This window comes from Tamandua tetradactyla, chromosome 14, assembly GCF_023851605.1.
Source record: "Tamandua tetradactyla isolate mTamTet1 chromosome 14, mTamTet1.pri, whole genome shotgun sequence".
Lineage (NCBI taxonomy): Eukaryota > Metazoa > Chordata > Mammalia > Pilosa > Myrmecophagidae > Tamandua > Tamandua tetradactyla.
In genome coordinates this window covers 79,371,684-79,388,732 of record NC_135340.1, presented here as the reverse complement: position 1 = coordinate 79,388,732, position 17,049 = coordinate 79,371,684, and the positions used below count along the sequence as shown (strand labels likewise).

Genomic DNA, 17,049 nt, shown 5'->3' with positions numbered 1-17,049 from the left:
TAAATCATGATTGCATTTGTAATCAGCTAAGGGGAGTGTCTTCTGCAATGAGTGATGCTCAATATAATCCCCAGAAGCCTTTTAAGGAGAATTCAGAAGAGACAGTCACTCTTCTTGCTTCAGCCAGTGAGCCTTACCTGTGGAGTTTGTCCAGACCCTTCACTGGAGTTACAGGCTTCACAGCCTGCCCTCCTTTCAGACTCTTTCATCCCCATGCTTGTCCAACCGGCCTCTCCTGAGAGTTCACTGAGGACCTTCACTGGAGTTACCAGCTTGCAGCCAGCCCTACCGACCTTGGACTCTACATTCCCATGGTCATGTGAGACACTGTTATAAATTTTATCTCCGTGGATATCTCCTGCTGATTCTGTCTCTCTAGAGAACCCCAGCTAATACAGACACCAAGAAGATACTGGGGGAGACTAAAGAAGAGGCAGATATGGCTCAGCCAAATGGCCAAATTAAATCATCTGAAGGAATCAGAATTTAGAATAACTAATAAAGGTTGTTCAAAACTATTTAAAGGATACCAAAAAGTCACTAGAGGAGTATAAAGAAGAATTCAAAAGATTAAATAGAAAAATATCAGACATCACAGAGATGAAAGATATTGTAGGCCAAATTAAAAACATATTAAAAACTCGCAACAGTATATTTCAAGAGACAGAAGAAAGAATAAACGAAATGAAGAACACATGAATTTGAATGTTCAAAAGAACAAATGGCAAGAAAGATGGTAAAATGCAACTTGATTTCAAGGTATGATAGACAACATGAGGCATATAAATATAAGAATTATTAGTGCCCCAGAGGGAGAAGAGAAGCATAAAAGGATTGGAAAGCTAGTTGAAGATATAATGGAGGAAAACTTCCCAACCCTTATAAAAGACATAAATAAAATGAGCCCAATGAATTCCAGATAGAATAAATCTATATAGGCTCACTTCAAAACATATAGTTATTGGAATGTCAAATCTTTAAGAGAAGCAAAAAGTCATGAAAACAGTAAGAGAAAAGAGATTTATTACATACAAGGGAAACTATGTAAGACTGAGTTTAGGCTATTCAGCAGGCACCATGGAGGTGAGAAGGCAGTGGTATGATGTATTTATGATTCTGAACGAGAAACACTTCCAGCCAAGAATTCTTTATCTTGCCAAGTTGTCCTGCAAAATTGAGGGAGATATTTAAATCTTCACAGATAAACAACGGTAATGAAAATTTGCCAACAAGAGACCTGCTCTACAATAAATATTAAAGGGTGCTCTGTCAACTGAAAAAAGACTAGAGAGGGGAGTCTGGAGGAGCGTACAGAATCGAAGAGTATTAGTAAGGGTAATTTAAAGGATAAAAGTGAGAGAGGGACTCTAAGCCTACTTGGCAGGTGAACACACTGCCCTCCCCACTACGTGGGACATGACTCCCAGGGATGTAAATCTCCTTGGCCACGTGGGACCTGACTCCTGGGGGTGAGCTGGGACCTGGCATCATGGGAATGGGAAAGTCTTCTTGACCAAAAGGTGGGGAAAGAGAAGTGAGACAAAATAAAGTCTCAGTGGCTGAGAGATTTCAAACAGAGTCGAGATATTACCCTGGAGGTTATTCTTATGCATTATATAGATACCCCTTTTTAGTATAGCCATTGATTGTATAATATGGTTAGATTGTATGTGTGTAAATATTTCTCAATAAAAATATTTTTTAAATGCATCAAACTGGAAAAAGTAGACTGTTACATCATTGTTTTTTTAAAAAATCAATAGTATGTGATGAAAACAAAAAATTTTGATGGGAAGACAAGAGGCTATTGAATTCTAATGTTGACTTAAGGCTCGTTTCTCAATTACAAATGGTGGGAGTGGGGGAAAAAGTGAGAGGGAAAAGAATACATATAAATCTGATAAATGAAAACCATAGGTTAAGATGCTAGACCCAAGAACTGTTTTCCCAGAAGTAATTTTTAATGTTAATAGACTAAACTCACTAATTAAGAGACAGAGTTTGACAGAACAGATTAAATAATATGATCAATTTATATGCTGCTCATAAGAGACTTTCCTTAGACCCAAGGATACAAATAGATTGAAAGTGAAAGGATACAAACAGATTTTTTATACAAAGTATAACCAAAGGAAAGCACAAGTGGCTATAGTAATAGCAGATAAAATAGATTTTAAATGTTATGCTATCATGAGAGATAAGATTTTCCTGTTAATTGTAAAAACATTTGTATCTTTATATTTTCTTGAAATTAAAAGCTTGAAAACGTTCAGTAACATAGGTCATAACTATGGCAAGGATGTTTCTAATAACTTCCTACTTGATATTTTGAGAATGTATATGCTTTTCTTGGGCGGGGGTGAGAGGCATTGCATGGTCCAGGAATCGAACCTTGGTCTCCCACATGGAAGACGAGCATTCTACCACTGAACCACTCTTGCACCTGAGAATGTATGCATTTTTTTTCCTTTTACATGGGCAGGCATGGGAAGTGAACCTGGGTCTTTAGCATGGCAGGCGAGAACTCTGCCACTGAGCCACCATCGCCCACCCTGTATACACTTTTGATAGCTAATCAAATGGTATTTAAATTAGAGTTTAATATTTAGAATTCAAGAAACTCTGATATCTGTATATCTAGTTTTTTTTTCCTGGTTTGCCTTAATTTTAAATTGGTTTGTGAAACTTACTGTATAAGCACAGGCTTTATAATGATTATATTTTATTTAATGTAAATAAATTATTTAATGTAAATAAATAATGTAAGCAAATCAAGATACTCATTTTTGGTGGTTAGGCTTTTCATATATTAATTGTAAAAACATTTGTATCTTTACGTTTTCTTGAAACCAGAAAGCTGAAAATTTTCAGTAACATAGGTCATTATTATAGCAAAATTGATGTTTGTAATAGCTTTCTACTTGATACTTTGAGAATGTATAGTTTTAATAGCTAATTAAATGGTATTTAAGTCAGCGTTTGTGCTGGTTTGAAATGATGTATATACCCTAGAAAAGCCATGTTTTAATCCTAATCCCATTTTGTAAAGGCAACCGTTTCTTCTAATCCCTATTCAGTACTGTATGTTTGAAACTGTAATTCGATCATCTTCCTGGAGATGTGATTTAATCAAGAGTGGTTGTTAAACTGGATTAGCTGGAGGCATGTCTCCACCCATTTAGGTGGGTCTTGATTAGTTTCTGAAGTCCTATTAGAGAGGAAACATTTTGGAGAATGAGGAGATTCAGAGCGAGCAGAGCAGAACGACATAGCCACAAGAAGCAGAGTCCACCAGCCAGTGACCTTTGGAGATGAAGGAAAATGCCTCCCGGGGAGCTTCATTGAACAGGAAGCTAGGAGAAGAAGCTAGCAGATGATGCCGTGTTCACCATGTGCCTTTCCAGACGAGTGAGAAACTGACTGTGTTTGCCATATGCTCTTCCACTTGAGAGAGAAACTCTGAACTTCATTGGCCTTCTTGAGTCAAGGTATCTTTCCCTGGATGCTTTTGACTGGACATTTCTATAGACTTGTTGTAATTGGGACATTCTTTCAGCCTTAGAACTGTAAACTAAGCAATTTATTAAATTCCCCTTTTTAAAAGCCATTCCATTTCTGGTATATTGTATTTCAGCAGCTAGCAAACTAGAACAGTGTTTAATATTTAGAATTCAAGAGATGCTGAAAAAAAAATCAGTTACAGGCCTGGTCTCTCCTGGGGTAAAATTACCCTCTTGCTGTGGATCTGTGAAACTTAGAACAAGTTATCTGCTTCTAATATACAAAGGAAGGACAGTCATAGAGTGACTGCTCCCATTTCTATAAGGAGAAACTAGAGTGAAAATAGGGGTCATCGGACCCAAATAGTTCTGAAAACCTGCAGGGTATACTTCATTAGATTTTCTGGTCTGAAAGTTATCTATAAAATGACATTTTGTCCCTGGGTCCTATCCAAGGGCTTGCACAGTAGCCCTGCTCTCTCCAAACACTGTAGGAAGGGCTCTGATGTCTCTAAGCATTGGGGAGACAGCTATGCTTTTGCCACTCCCCTCTTCAAGCAGTATCAGGGTGACGGCTGAACTCTAGGCCCCACCCTCCTCAAGCACTGGGGTGGCAGCCAGACTTTCCTCAATCTCTGGGGCACAGGCTTAACTCCCTTCGAATGATGGGGTGGTGGCCAGCCTTTCCCCAATACCTGGGATGGCAGCGCACCGCCTGAACAACAAGGCGGCCAAGTTCCTCCCAATTCCCCAGGCATCTGAGAGTACTGAGGGGGCAGCAGTCTTCCTAACCAACAGGGAGGCAGGCCTGCTGTCTGTGAGCTCCACAGTAAACTCACCCTTTCCACATGCTTGGGTGGGTCCACTCTCCCAACCCTAGGTGTCCTGGCTCCAAACATTTTCTTTCATGGTTCTGCCTTTGAAGTCATTTTTTCCCCTTTCATCTGTCCCTTTCGTCCAGACTGGCAGTGGTTCAGTTCATACAGATCTCATAAAAAAACATGCTGCTTTGCATGCAGCACACAAGGGTCCCAACCATCCGAGAATAGGTCTTTCCACATATCCTTTTTGGATAGCTGCATTTCCAATCCTGACTTGTACTGAAATGGCTGGCTGGTTCTATGTTTGGTTAAATCCTTAGATGTGGCACTATTTTCTAGGGACTCACTTTCTGGAAATTCAGAATTTTCCAAACTATCTGTTCTAGTTTGCTAGCTGCCAGAATGCCATATACCAGAAACAGAATGGCTTTTAAAAAGGGGAATTTAATAAATTGCTAATTTACAGTTCTAAGGCCAAGAAAATGTCCCAATTACAACAAGTCTATAGAAATGTCCAATCTAAGGCATCCAGGGAAAGATACCTTGGTTCAAGAAGGCTGATGAAGTTCAGGGTTTCTCCCTCCAGTGAGAAAGCACATGGCAAACACAGAGTTTCTCTCTCATCTGGAAAGGCACATGGTGAACATGGTCAGGGTTTCTCTCTCATCTGGAAGGGCACATGGCAAGCATGGTGTCATCTGCTAGCTTCTCCTGGTTTCCTGTTTCATGAAGCTCCCTGGGAGACATTTTCCTTCTTCATCTCCAAAGGTGGCTGACATGTCATCACCTAATCCAGTTTAACGACCACTCTCGATTACATCTCACCTCCAGGGAGATGACCTAATTACAGTTTCAAACATACAATGCTGAATAGGGATTAGAAGAAATGGCTGCCTTTACAAAATGGGATTAGGATTAAAACATGGTTTTTCTAGGGTCCATACATCCTTTCAAACCAGCACTCCATCACTCTCTGGTTTCTTTGTACCTAAGAGTTCAGTTCTCAGTTTATTCCTTTCCTCTCCCATTTCCCTCAACTAAATATCCAAGCTCATCACTTTCAAATTCCCTTCTATTCAACACCAGGCCTCAATTTTGCCAGATTCTCTGCCACTTTAAAGGTGGGTTGCCTTTCCTCTAGTATGCAATGACACACTCAACATTTCTGATTAAGGCCTCATTGGCAGTACCTTTAGTGTCTATATTTCTACCAACAGTATCTTCAAAGCAATGTAGGCCTTTTCTATTAAGCATCTCACAGTTCTTCCAGAATCTTCTCCTTATCCATTTAAGAAGCGATTCCAGTGTTTCTAGTATCTGCATCTCACGGCACCCCACGTCTCAGTATCCAAACCTGTTTCAGTTTGCGAAAGCTGCCAGAATGCAATACCAGAAATGGGTTGGCTTTTAACAAATGGGGATTTATTAACTTACAATGTACAGTTCTTAGGTTTTGATAATGTTCAATTTAAGCATCAAATTTTCTGAAGAAAGGCTGCTGGCATCTTGGACACCTCTGTCACATGGGAAGACACATGGCCGGTGTCTGCTGGTCCTGCTTTCCTGAATTTCATTGCTTTCAGCTTCTGGTTCCAGTGGCTTCTTTTTTGAGCTTCTGTAGGTGGTTACCATTGATTTTTATATGTTGATCTTGTATCTTAGCTTCTTTATTAGCCCTAAGAGTTCTTTTGTGTGTACCTTAGAATTTTCTGTGTAAGAAAATCATGCCATTTGTGAATAGAGATAGTTTTACTTCTTCCTTTCCAGTGCCTTTTATTTCTTTTCTTGCCTTATTGCACTGACTAGAACTGCCAGCACTATGTTAAGAGTAGTGAAAGTAGTCATCCTTGCCTTGTTGCCAATCTTAAGGGGAAAGGATTCAGTCTTTGACCATTAATTATGATGTAAGCTGTGGGATTTTCATAGATACCCTTTAAAGGATTGAGGAAATTACCTCCTATTCCTAGTCTGTTGAATGTTTTTATCATAAAAGTGTCTTGGATTTTGTCAAGTGCCTTTTTTGTGTCTATTGAGACACCATGCATTGCCTTTGTCCTTTAGTCTTTAATGCGATGCATTACATTGATTTATTTTCATGTTTTCCACTTCTTTGCATTCTGGTATAAATCCCATTTGACCATGTTGTATAATTCTTTCTATATACTGCTGCATTAGTTTGTGGTACTTTGTTGAGGATTTTTCTTCTATGTTCATAAGGATTATTGGGATATTTTCTTTTCAAGTGATGTCTTTGTCTGATTTTGATATCAGGCTAATACTGGCATCATAAAATGAATTGAGAAGTATTCCCTTCTCTTCTATTTTTCAGAAGAGTTTGTGAATGATTGGCAGTGAATGGTAGAACTCACCAGTGAAACCATCTAGTTTTTATTGTCATTTAAAAATGAATTAATAGCTGGAGACCTGGGTTCGATTCCTGATGCCTGCCCATGCAAATAAATAAATAAATAAATAAATAAAATAATAAGTAAATTTCTCAGTTTTAATTTCTAATATGTAAATATCAATAGCTATAACCCACATACACAAAAACTCTTTGGGGTCCTCAATAACTTTTTTTTGCATGGGCAGGCACCGGGAATCAAACTTGGGTCTCCAGCATGGCAGGTGAGAACTCTGCCTGCTGAGCCACCGTGGCCCGCCCCCCAATAACTTTTAAGAACATAAAGGAGCTCTGAGACAAAAAAGACCATCTTTAAGTGGCCTCAATCCCCATATGACACTGACAGGCCATTCTACCCACCTTTTTTTGCCTTGTTTCCAAGCTTTGGATAACATTTTTACAGGGTTCTTTTGAATTTGGCTTGTGTATATCCCATGGGCTGTGGATAACTCTGCGTCCCCACCAGTTTTCAGTTTGAATGATGGAAATTTTTCCTCATATAATGCTTTGTGATGTCCTAAACTTGTTCGTACATTATGTCTATCACCATTCTTTTTCCCTCTAGCCTGTGACAACTAACATAGCATTATCTGGCACCAAGACTATCTAAATACAGCACCAAAGTAGACACTCAGATCACATTATGATATGCAGTTGGCTGTCTAGATGACCCAGAATCTGCAAACATTAATTTTAGTTTCAGTAATCATCCAATGAAGAGATAAAATTTGAAAGTCCTTATGGAGAACTCACACATGCTTGAGGAAGAGTCTCCAGATGCCGGTTCAGAAAACAGAGCTAGCCGGCTCAAGCACAGGTGTTGGAACCGCACTATGAGATGGTACTGTCACCGGCCAGTTGATGGTTAATTGGTTTCTCAAGAGCTATACCTAAAAACTTTTAGAGTTATTCTCATTTGTTCTATCCCCCAGTCTAATTTGATGGTTTTCCTCTCAGCTTCTTTTGAGCATGAAGAGACCAAAGATAAAAATCCAGGGCCGCCCTTATTTCTTCTTCCCAAAATATGTCAGGCACATCATAAACCTCCCCTTCCTCACAAAGATGCCTCCTTGTTCTCAGTACAGGTATCTGAGTCATCTTCCTTCAGGTGCGCCACACTCTGGCCTCTCCAACAGTCCATTGTGTAGTCCTCCCTAAATGGTTAAGCATTTTTGTCTCGCAAAACTCTCCTTTGTTCCCCTAAAATGTCAATCAGTATTTTCTCTCATGATCCCCGTACCCTCAGAGTTCATATGCAGATATTTACTGAGTGTCTGGTCATGTCCTTTTAAGCCAAACAATTCTCAAACATTTAGTTCCAGCTCTGTCACTTACTAGCTGTGTGAACTTGGACAAATTACTAAGCTTTCTGACTTAGTGTCTCCATAAAAAAAAAATGGTCATAATACTATATGCACTGCCTGCCTTGGGGATTATCTTTTTTGTTTGTTTGTTTGTTTTGCATATTCATCATCATGATCATTTCTTAGAAAATCTGCATCTATTCAGAAAAAGAAACAAAAAGAAAACAGAAAAAAATTCATATATACCATACCCCTTACCCCTCCCTTTCATTGATCACTAGCATTTCAGTCTAAATTTATTTTAACATTTGTTCCCCCTATTATTCATTTTTATTCCATATGTTTTACTATCTGTTGATAAGGTAGATAAAAGGAGTATCAGACACAAGGTTTTCACAATCACACATCACATTCTGAAAGCTGTATCATTATACAACCATCTTCAAGAGACGTGACTACTGGAACACAGCTGTACATTTTCAGGCAGTTCCCTCCAGCCTCTCCACTACATCTTGACTACAAGGTGATATCTACTTAAAGCATAAGAATAACCTCCAGGATAATTTCTCAACTCTGTTTGGAATCTCTCAGCCATTGACACTTTAGTCTCATTTCACTCTTTTCCCTTTTGGTGGAGAAGATTTTCTCAATCCCTTGATGCTGAGTCTCAGCTCATTCTAGGATTTCTGTCCCATGTTGCCAGGAAGGTCCACACCCCTGGCAGTCATGTCCCACGTAGACAGGGGGAGGGCACTGAGTTTACTTGTTATATTGGCTGGAGAAAGAGGCCAGATCTGAGCAACAAAAGAGGTTCTCTTGGGAGTGATTCTTAGGCCTAATTTTAAGTAGGCTTGACCTATCCTTTGTGGGGTTAAGTTTCATACGAACAAACCCTTGGGGATTATCTTGAAGCTCAAAATTGATGAAGGATGTGAAAATAGTTTGAAAGTTATAAAGTGCTAGTCAAATGCAAGTTGTTAGTAGGACAGTGTTCTAGTTTGCTAGCTGCCAGAATGCAATATACCAGAAACAGAATGGCTTTTAAAAAGGGGAATTTAATAAATTGCCAGTTTAAAGTTCTAAGGCCAAGAAAATGTCTCAGTTAAAACAAGTCTATAGATCGCTTCTCGGCCTTTTGGCTAAGATCAAGTGTAGTATCTGTTCTTATCAGTTTAATATCTGATACGTCTTCTATCCGAGGACAATATATTAAATGGATTTTTGGAGCAGGGAGATGGAATAAGAGCTTGCTCCGTCCACTCCATGCATCAACCTGGTATTGCAGTACTTCCAGGAATGGTGCACCCCTCCCTCAGTTGCGGTGTGAACTGACAGACTTGACTTTTCCTCGCTCTCCTGCCTTGCTCCTTTTCTTTACCAGACTGGGATGTCCAGAGCTCTCTTTGTGTCTTTCCCCCTGAGCTGCTTGTGCTGTCATTTCTTCTTCGTCTCTTTCTTTCTTTCCTTCCTGCTGTCACGTCCTTTAAAAAAAATTAAAACAAACAAACAAACAAACAAAAAAACAACAAACAAGTCTATAGAAATGTCCAATCAAATATATCCAGGGAAAGATACCTTGGTTCAACAAGGCCTATGAAGTTCAGGGTTTCTCTCTCAAGTGGAAGGGCACATGGCAAACACAGTCAGGGTTCCTCTCTCATCTGGAAGGGCACATGGTGAACATGGCGTCATCTGCTACCTTCTTCTCTCCCGGCTTCCGGTTTCATGAAGCTCCCTGGGAGGCATTTTCCTTCTTCTTCTCCAAAGGTCATTGGCTCGTGAGCTCTCTGCTTCGTGGTACAGCAGCATTCTCTGCTCTCTCCAAATCTCTCATTCTCCAAAATGTTTCCTCTTTTATAGGATTTCAGAAACTAATCAAGACCCACCCACATGGGTGGAGACATATCGTCACCTAATCCAGTTTAACAACCACACTCCATTGGGTTACATCTCCAGGGAGATGATCTAATTACAGATTCAAACATACGGTATTGAATAGGGATTATTCTGCCTTTATGAAATGGGATTCAGATTAAACAGGGCTTTTTTAGGGGACATACATCCTTCCAAACCAGCACAGAAAGACTTTGATATATTTATAGTCACTTTACATGATGATTCTTTCCATTGAGGCTGTGCAAGAAGGCCATCTCAGCACAGGTCAGCAGAGATCAAGACAGTGAAGACTTAGGAATTCAAGATTCCTAAATAAATAACTTTTTTTTTTTTTCTTTTTTGCACGACGGGCTGGCACCGTGAAACAAACCCGGGTCTCTGGCATGGCAGGCGAGTACTCTGCCTGCTGAGCCACCGTGGCCCACCCCTAAGTAAATAACTTTTTATGCCTGATGTTTTCCTCTCTGTTCGGGTTGAATTGTTTCCCCCCAAAGAAGTACTGATCCCGAGTACCTCAGAATGTGACCTTATTTGGAAATAGAGACATTACAAATGGAATTAGACAAATTAAACTAGAGTAAGGTGGACCTTTTATCCATATGACTGGTGTCCTTATAAGGGAGAGAAGACACAGACAGACACAGGGAAAACAGCCATATGACAGGCGGAGATTGGGTTATGCTGCCAGTAACCAAGGGATGCCAGGGCTTGTCAGCTGCTGCCAGAAGACAAGAGAGGAATGGAACAGATTCTTCTCTATAGATTTCAGAGGAAGCATGGCCCTGATGCCACCTTGATTTAGGACTTCTAGACCCTAGAACTGTGAGATAATAAATTTCTGTGTTTCAGCTATCCAACTTGTGGTGCTTTTTTTTTCTTTTTGCATGGGCAGGCACCGGGAATCAAACCCGGGTCTCTGGCATGGCAGGTGAGAACTCTGCCACTGAGCCACCATCACATCACCCTGTGGTGCTTTTTTAACAGCAGCTGTGCTGTTTGAAAGGATTTATGTATTTTAGAAAAATCATGTTTTAATTCTAATCCATCTCATGGAGGCAGCCATTTCTTCTAATCCCTATTCAGCACTTTAGGTTGGAAATTTGATGAGATTCTCTCCATGGAGATCTGACTCGCTCAATTGTGGGTATTAACCTTGGATTAGAGGGAGAGGTGATTCCACCCATTCCAGGTGGGTCTTGATTAGTTTACTGGAATCCTTTAAAAGAGGAAGCATTTTAGGAAAGGCTGGAGATTCTGAGAGAGCAGAGACATGAAAGAATGATGAGAGGCAGAGCCCATGCAACCAGAGACCTTTGGAGATGAAGTAGGAATATGCTCCTGGGGGTGCTTCATGAAACCAGAGGCCTGGAGAGGAGGCCAGGACCATGGACCACTGGCAGCCACAGTCTTTATGGAGAAAGCAATGTCTTGATGATGCCTTGATTTAGACTTTTTCCTAGACTCAAAACCATGAGCCAATAAATTCCCATTGTTTAAACCAGCCCATTGCACAGTATTTTCTTGAGCAGCCAAGATAATGAAAATACCACAATAAAGAGATTTTGAAAAAAAGGCATAAAAATCATCCAGATTCTTACTATCCAAACACAACTCTCTTTGTTTTTGTTTATTACTGGCTAGTCGGCATCCATAAGCTCAGATAGCTTATAATGTGCAGATCATTTGGTATTACCTTTTTTCACTTAAAATTATGGCAAATATTTCTCTACATTGCTAACCTAGCTTTTTCTAATGGCCAAATAATATTCCAAGAACTTAGTTATCTCGATCCCCTTTGGGTCAGGATTTAGATTGTCTCCAGGATTTTTCTTCTGCTATTACTGATAATACCACAATGGACAGCTTCTTAAATATAGCTTTTTACCTTTGTTGAGAATAAAATTCAAGATTAGAATTACTATATGTCATATCAAAGGGTATAAAAATCATATGGTTCTTGCAAATATATTTCCTTAATGTGTTCCAAAAGGATTTCAGAAATTGCAGTGCTAGGTATATTTGAATTGATCAGTTTCACTGCAAACATTCTTGCATTGAGCAATTTACTGTTTTATACATTCTTGCTGTTTGATAGGCATAAAACGCTATTGTAGCACTTCTAGTTGACAAAGACGGTGGTGTAAGATGCTGCAGGATTCCATTCCCCACAGAATCTTTGAACAGCTGACATAAACTGGAAGCCCCATCTTCTTCAAAACTTTGTAAAATAGTTAAAGGGTTCCAGTAACTGGGAAAGCGATGAATAAAAAAAAAATGAGGCTTAAAAAATGGAAGGAGAAGCTTGTGGCATCCTTGCAGTTCCCTCCCCCTACCTTGTACCCTGCATGGAGTGGAGCCAGCCTTCATTTACATTGTGGGTTCCTGTTCAGGAGGGAGCTGAGTAACCCCTGTGCACATACTGGGTGCCTGTATATTGGTGCCAATCTAACGGGTGGAAGGCTAAAAGACTGAACCAGGACACTAGTCTCTGCTCGCCGTTCCAGAACTTGCACTGCTGGCAGAAGCAGCTTGCAGACAGCTAAAGCAGTATAAAAAACCAATTAGGTCACAGTGGCCTGGGGCAAAGGATTACCTGCTATAAATCATTCAATGGGGCACCAGGGAGGGGGAGAAAGTCTTTTTCATAGGGAGTAGAGGGGGGCATTCAAATTCCTATAAATGGGGGGATTCCTAAAGCTGTCAGTGAGCACAAGCTCAGGGCAAGATGCAGGCTCAGAAAAGATGGAGAGAATCCTGCACTTTGCATTCACCTGGGGCTGATTTTCTTGGTAGGAGGACTAAACACTGAAGGAGAGGCCAGTGAACTACAGCCAATTTGCAAAGACTGTGAAAGGTGTTTGTTTTTGTTAATTCCTGCTACTCAAGGAAATTCCTGTCGTATCATAACAAACTTAAGGAACGGACAGCTCAGGGACAAAATCCCATAGATAACATTCAAAAATATCAAAATATACGGTGCTCAGCAAAAGATTATAAGACAAACAAAATGCTATCTTAGAGTTGCTTTATTTTTATTTCCATAAAGAAAAGACAATTTTCAAAAGCTCGTTTTCAGAGGGAAAACTTTCGGCACCAAAAAAGAGAAATCCAAGTGGATTTAGGCACTTTGTCCATGTCAAGGGAGATTGGGTTGGTCCCCAACCTGCATTTTAGAGGATGAGAACACAAGATTTGCCCCTCTGCTTGTTGGAACTTGCCAATAGAGCGTTTTTGTTTTGCTGAACTTCTAAACATGATAATGGCTCCAAGAAGGAATATTAGATTGGGAGCGTACAAGTTCATCATCATTTAACCACTGGCATGCAGACCCAGTTAGCAGGATTTTTCAGGCAAACAGAATCTGCTGTGATGTTTATAATTCCTTAGAGGGCACCAGGCCTCTTCACTTGGCTATTTGCATCAGTTCTCAAGGGAACCCGAGGGAAGAAAATCCCACTTCAGTTTCCTCAGTTTGGGGTTTCCCAGTTGCTAGATGCCTTCCCTGAAAGAAGTGATATGAAACTTGTGAATAAACATCTTGAAAATGCTCTGATTATCTCAGATGGAAGACACAATTTTAACTATGAAGGCTTTTTCCATTAAAAAAATCAGATCCCTTTTTCAGTCTTTCATTTTCTGGTTCAGATACTCTTAATAAAATGCAAAGAGAATGACTCAGATTTAATTTTGATAGATTCAAAATCTGTAGCAAAATATAAAGGGAAATGTTTTACTAAGAAAAATGTTTAAAAATCTAGTATGCAAATGTAAGCAGAGGTGATTTTAGGTATTTAGGGATATTTAATTGTTCCCTATCCTGGTTTGCCCTTTATATAGTTAACATTTTTTTGGTAGGAAGGTAGATTGTTGATAGGAAAAGGTCATATAGAACCTTAACAATTGACAAAGTCCACTTGGTCAGATGATCTTATTTCATCTTAACAACAGTTGTTTGAAGCACGTATTATTATTGCTGTCTTCATTATGAGGAGGAAACAGACTCCAAGATGCTAGGGTCTTGCTCTGAGGTCACCTGGCTCGGAAGCGTATCTTTTTTTTTTTTTTAAACATGGGCAGGCACCCGGAATCGAACCCGGGTCTTTAGTATTGGCAGGCGAAAATTCTGCCACTGAGCCACCATGGCCCGCCCATCAGAAATGCATCTTAACTCTTATCCCAGCACTTTTCCTTCTGCTAAGGGTTCACCTTCCTGCATTTGAAATTGAGGAAAGGTTGAAATTCTTTTACACTGGCTGAAGAATGGGGGTGGGAAAGATAGGCTCATGAGTGAAGGCACCGGAGAGAAGTGGTCGGATGGAGAATGTGTGAACAGCAGGTGGCAGCAGCGTCCTTGGAAAGTCAGGTCAACGCGAACCGGAGGAGCCAGGAATCCAAAGACCTGACTTCTAATCTCTGACCTGGCTCCTACCCGTCATCTACCGTCTAGTTGCCATTTAGTAAGATAGTTCCCATTCTCTGCGGCATCTCCCTGAGGAACCGGTCAGGGAGAAGACTGGGAAAGATGTGCAATAAATCCCCAGAAGCCATTTACGACGGAAATTATGATGATACACAGTTTTGTGACTTTGGCATATTATCCTCTCTATTCTTGGATATCCTCTTCTGTAAGACGGGGATAAAGTTGGTCATCTGCCACACGGAGCCACTGCGAAGACGATTGCAAGGCACTCAGAAGGCGCAGTGCCTGGCGCACACCTTGTACGCACAGTCCATTCGCTCATGCTGTTCTCTGGGTAGAGGGCTTAATCGTTTGCAGGAGGATTTGGGACCGATCATCTTATTTCATCCTCCCATCACATTTTGAGATGCAGATATTATAATCATTTAATAGAGAAGGAAATTTAGGTTGAGAAGGTAAAAATTAGCATGAGCTCAGACTCCTCCATGTCTGACCTCCAAGTCCCTCCAAGGTGGGACCAAGTGAAATTATTTAATGCCTTGGATTCTCAGTTTCTTTATCTGTCAGATGGTGATGCTATTACCTGCCACGTGGGTTTATTATGAAGATTAAATTAAACAATATAAATGAAGCCATCTGGTATAGTTCCTATCATATAGTAAACACTTAAAAATATTAAAATGGTGTGTGTAAATAAAATATCTAGAAAAGTATAAGGCAGGCAAGTAAAATTATTCACAATCCCACCACCTAGAAATAACCTTGCTATTATTATGGTGTGTTTCTTTCCACTATTTATAAGTAATAGAGCCGAGATAACGTCACATATATTCAAGTAATTTGACCATGGTCCTACAGTTAAGAAAGCGGCAGGCTGTCTCCAGATCCCAGCTCGACCACTTCTCTGAACACTCTCTTTGAAGTTAGGACTTACATGTCTTTTGAGAAACAGAAGAGAAAATATTCAAAATGTTTCACATTTGAGGATATATACTCACATGTAAAGAAAACAGAAGTCACCAAAACAATACTATCTATAGTAAAGGCTGAAATTTTGCCCAGAAAAGCAATATTGCAGTATTTCATAAAGAAAAAAAAGGTAATTTCTACAAATTTCCATTAAGCCAGTATTTCCATTGTTAAAACATTGCTGTTGGAGCTGTTACAACTATAATGGTAAATTTGGTAAAATTAGTGAATTAATCATTTGACAAATTGATCAAAGTGACAAACTGAGTGAATTAATTATTCAGCAAATTTGGTCTCCCTGGTGCACTGATTTTTGGCAAATTGGCTTGTGTCTACTGGACATGGAGTAGTGCCCAAGAAATATATTTGCGAATGAATTAATACATGTATGAATAAATGAATTGGGTCTCGTCATAAACTGAATGACTGTTCACTCTAGAAATTAACGATTTACATGATGTTGGCATTTTAAGAGCCTTGAACACGTTTCCTGACAGCCTCCCCCACTCTTTTTTTTTTTTTTTTCCGCATGCGCAGGCACCAGGAATTGAACTCTCCTCCACTCTTGGTTTCCGCCATGGGCAGCGTTGTCTCAGGCCAGCGGATTCTTAGTGAAAGCATGTGCTTCCCTCTTGATTTTCAGGCTCATGGCCCACACGGTAAGGGGCTTGGTCAGAAAAAAGCAGGTTCACAACTTGCTTGGCTCATCCACTTACTAGACACTGGCCAAGTCAGATCACCCTTAAATGGTTTTCTCATCCATAAATTGGGGCCGATTCTGCTGCCTGCCCCATCTTGCTCTAGCATCACTGTCAGACCAAACAAAACGGGAAGGTTCTCAGGCAGCAGAAAGGTGCCCGATGACAAGCACAGACTTCGGGGCCTAGGGGGTGGCAGGGCCGGGCCTGTTCTGGAGCAGCGCTTTGCACCTTGGTGTCTGCCTTCCTGGTCACTGACACCCATGGAAGAGAGGCTCACGGACCTATTACATAGCCTCCACGTGCCCCGTGCCAATGCACAGCAGGCACAGAGAGGTCATCTGCTCGGAGCACCTGGGCTTGAGGTCAGGAGACCAAGCCTGGTTCTCCCTGGTAGGTCGGGCAGGGGGCGTTCTCCTCGGCCTGGCCTGGACTCTCCATCACTCAGGGCTCTGAACCCAGCCTGCAAAGCTCTGAAGCGGAGCCTGCTGGCCACAGAAAGAAACCCTCAGACAAAGGACTTGGCTGGGTACAGGGAGAGGGAGAGCACAGGGGTGACAGGAAAGGGGGTGTGTGGTGGGACTGAGCAGGATCAAAGAATGAGCGGAGGAGAGCGCTATTGGGAGACCACTATTTTTTTCTCCCCTCTTTGCTCAACTGAAGTTTATGAGTGAAATGATTAAGGAAAAAAAACTAAAAAAACATGTCCTTTAAAGGAAAGCAGTAGTCAGCGCTGGCTTTTAGAGCTTGAGTGGGTCACAGTTCGTTCTGCTCATCACACCAGAAGACCTCACATGGCTAAGTGATGGTGCAAAGCCGGAAGCTCCCAGCCCCTAGCCTCAGAACCAGACCACCTGCCCTAAGTAGGCCAGCTGCCAGCCAAGCAGCATTTTACCACCCACTCCTCCTAGTTCCTTCCCCAAGTTACATTAGTTCAAGTGGAGGCAATATAACAGCTCAACGCATTGGAAAGTTACTTCTTTCCAGAGGACTTATATCCACCATCTAACAGCCCGTACATTTGAATGACCCTTCAG

At 40.8% G+C, this 17,049-nt stretch overlaps 1 non-coding gene across 1 annotated transcript; it reads left to right on the top strand.

The window, feature by feature from the left end:
- The first annotated feature begins 9,148 nt into the window (after window positions 1–9,148).
- Window positions 9,149–9,339, top strand: LOC143656647 (U2 spliceosomal RNA). The gene has a single exon (XR_013162554.1). It is a non-coding gene; the product is annotated as a U2 spliceosomal RNA (small nuclear RNA).
- The last annotated feature ends 7,710 nt before the right edge of the window (window positions 9,340–17,049 follow it).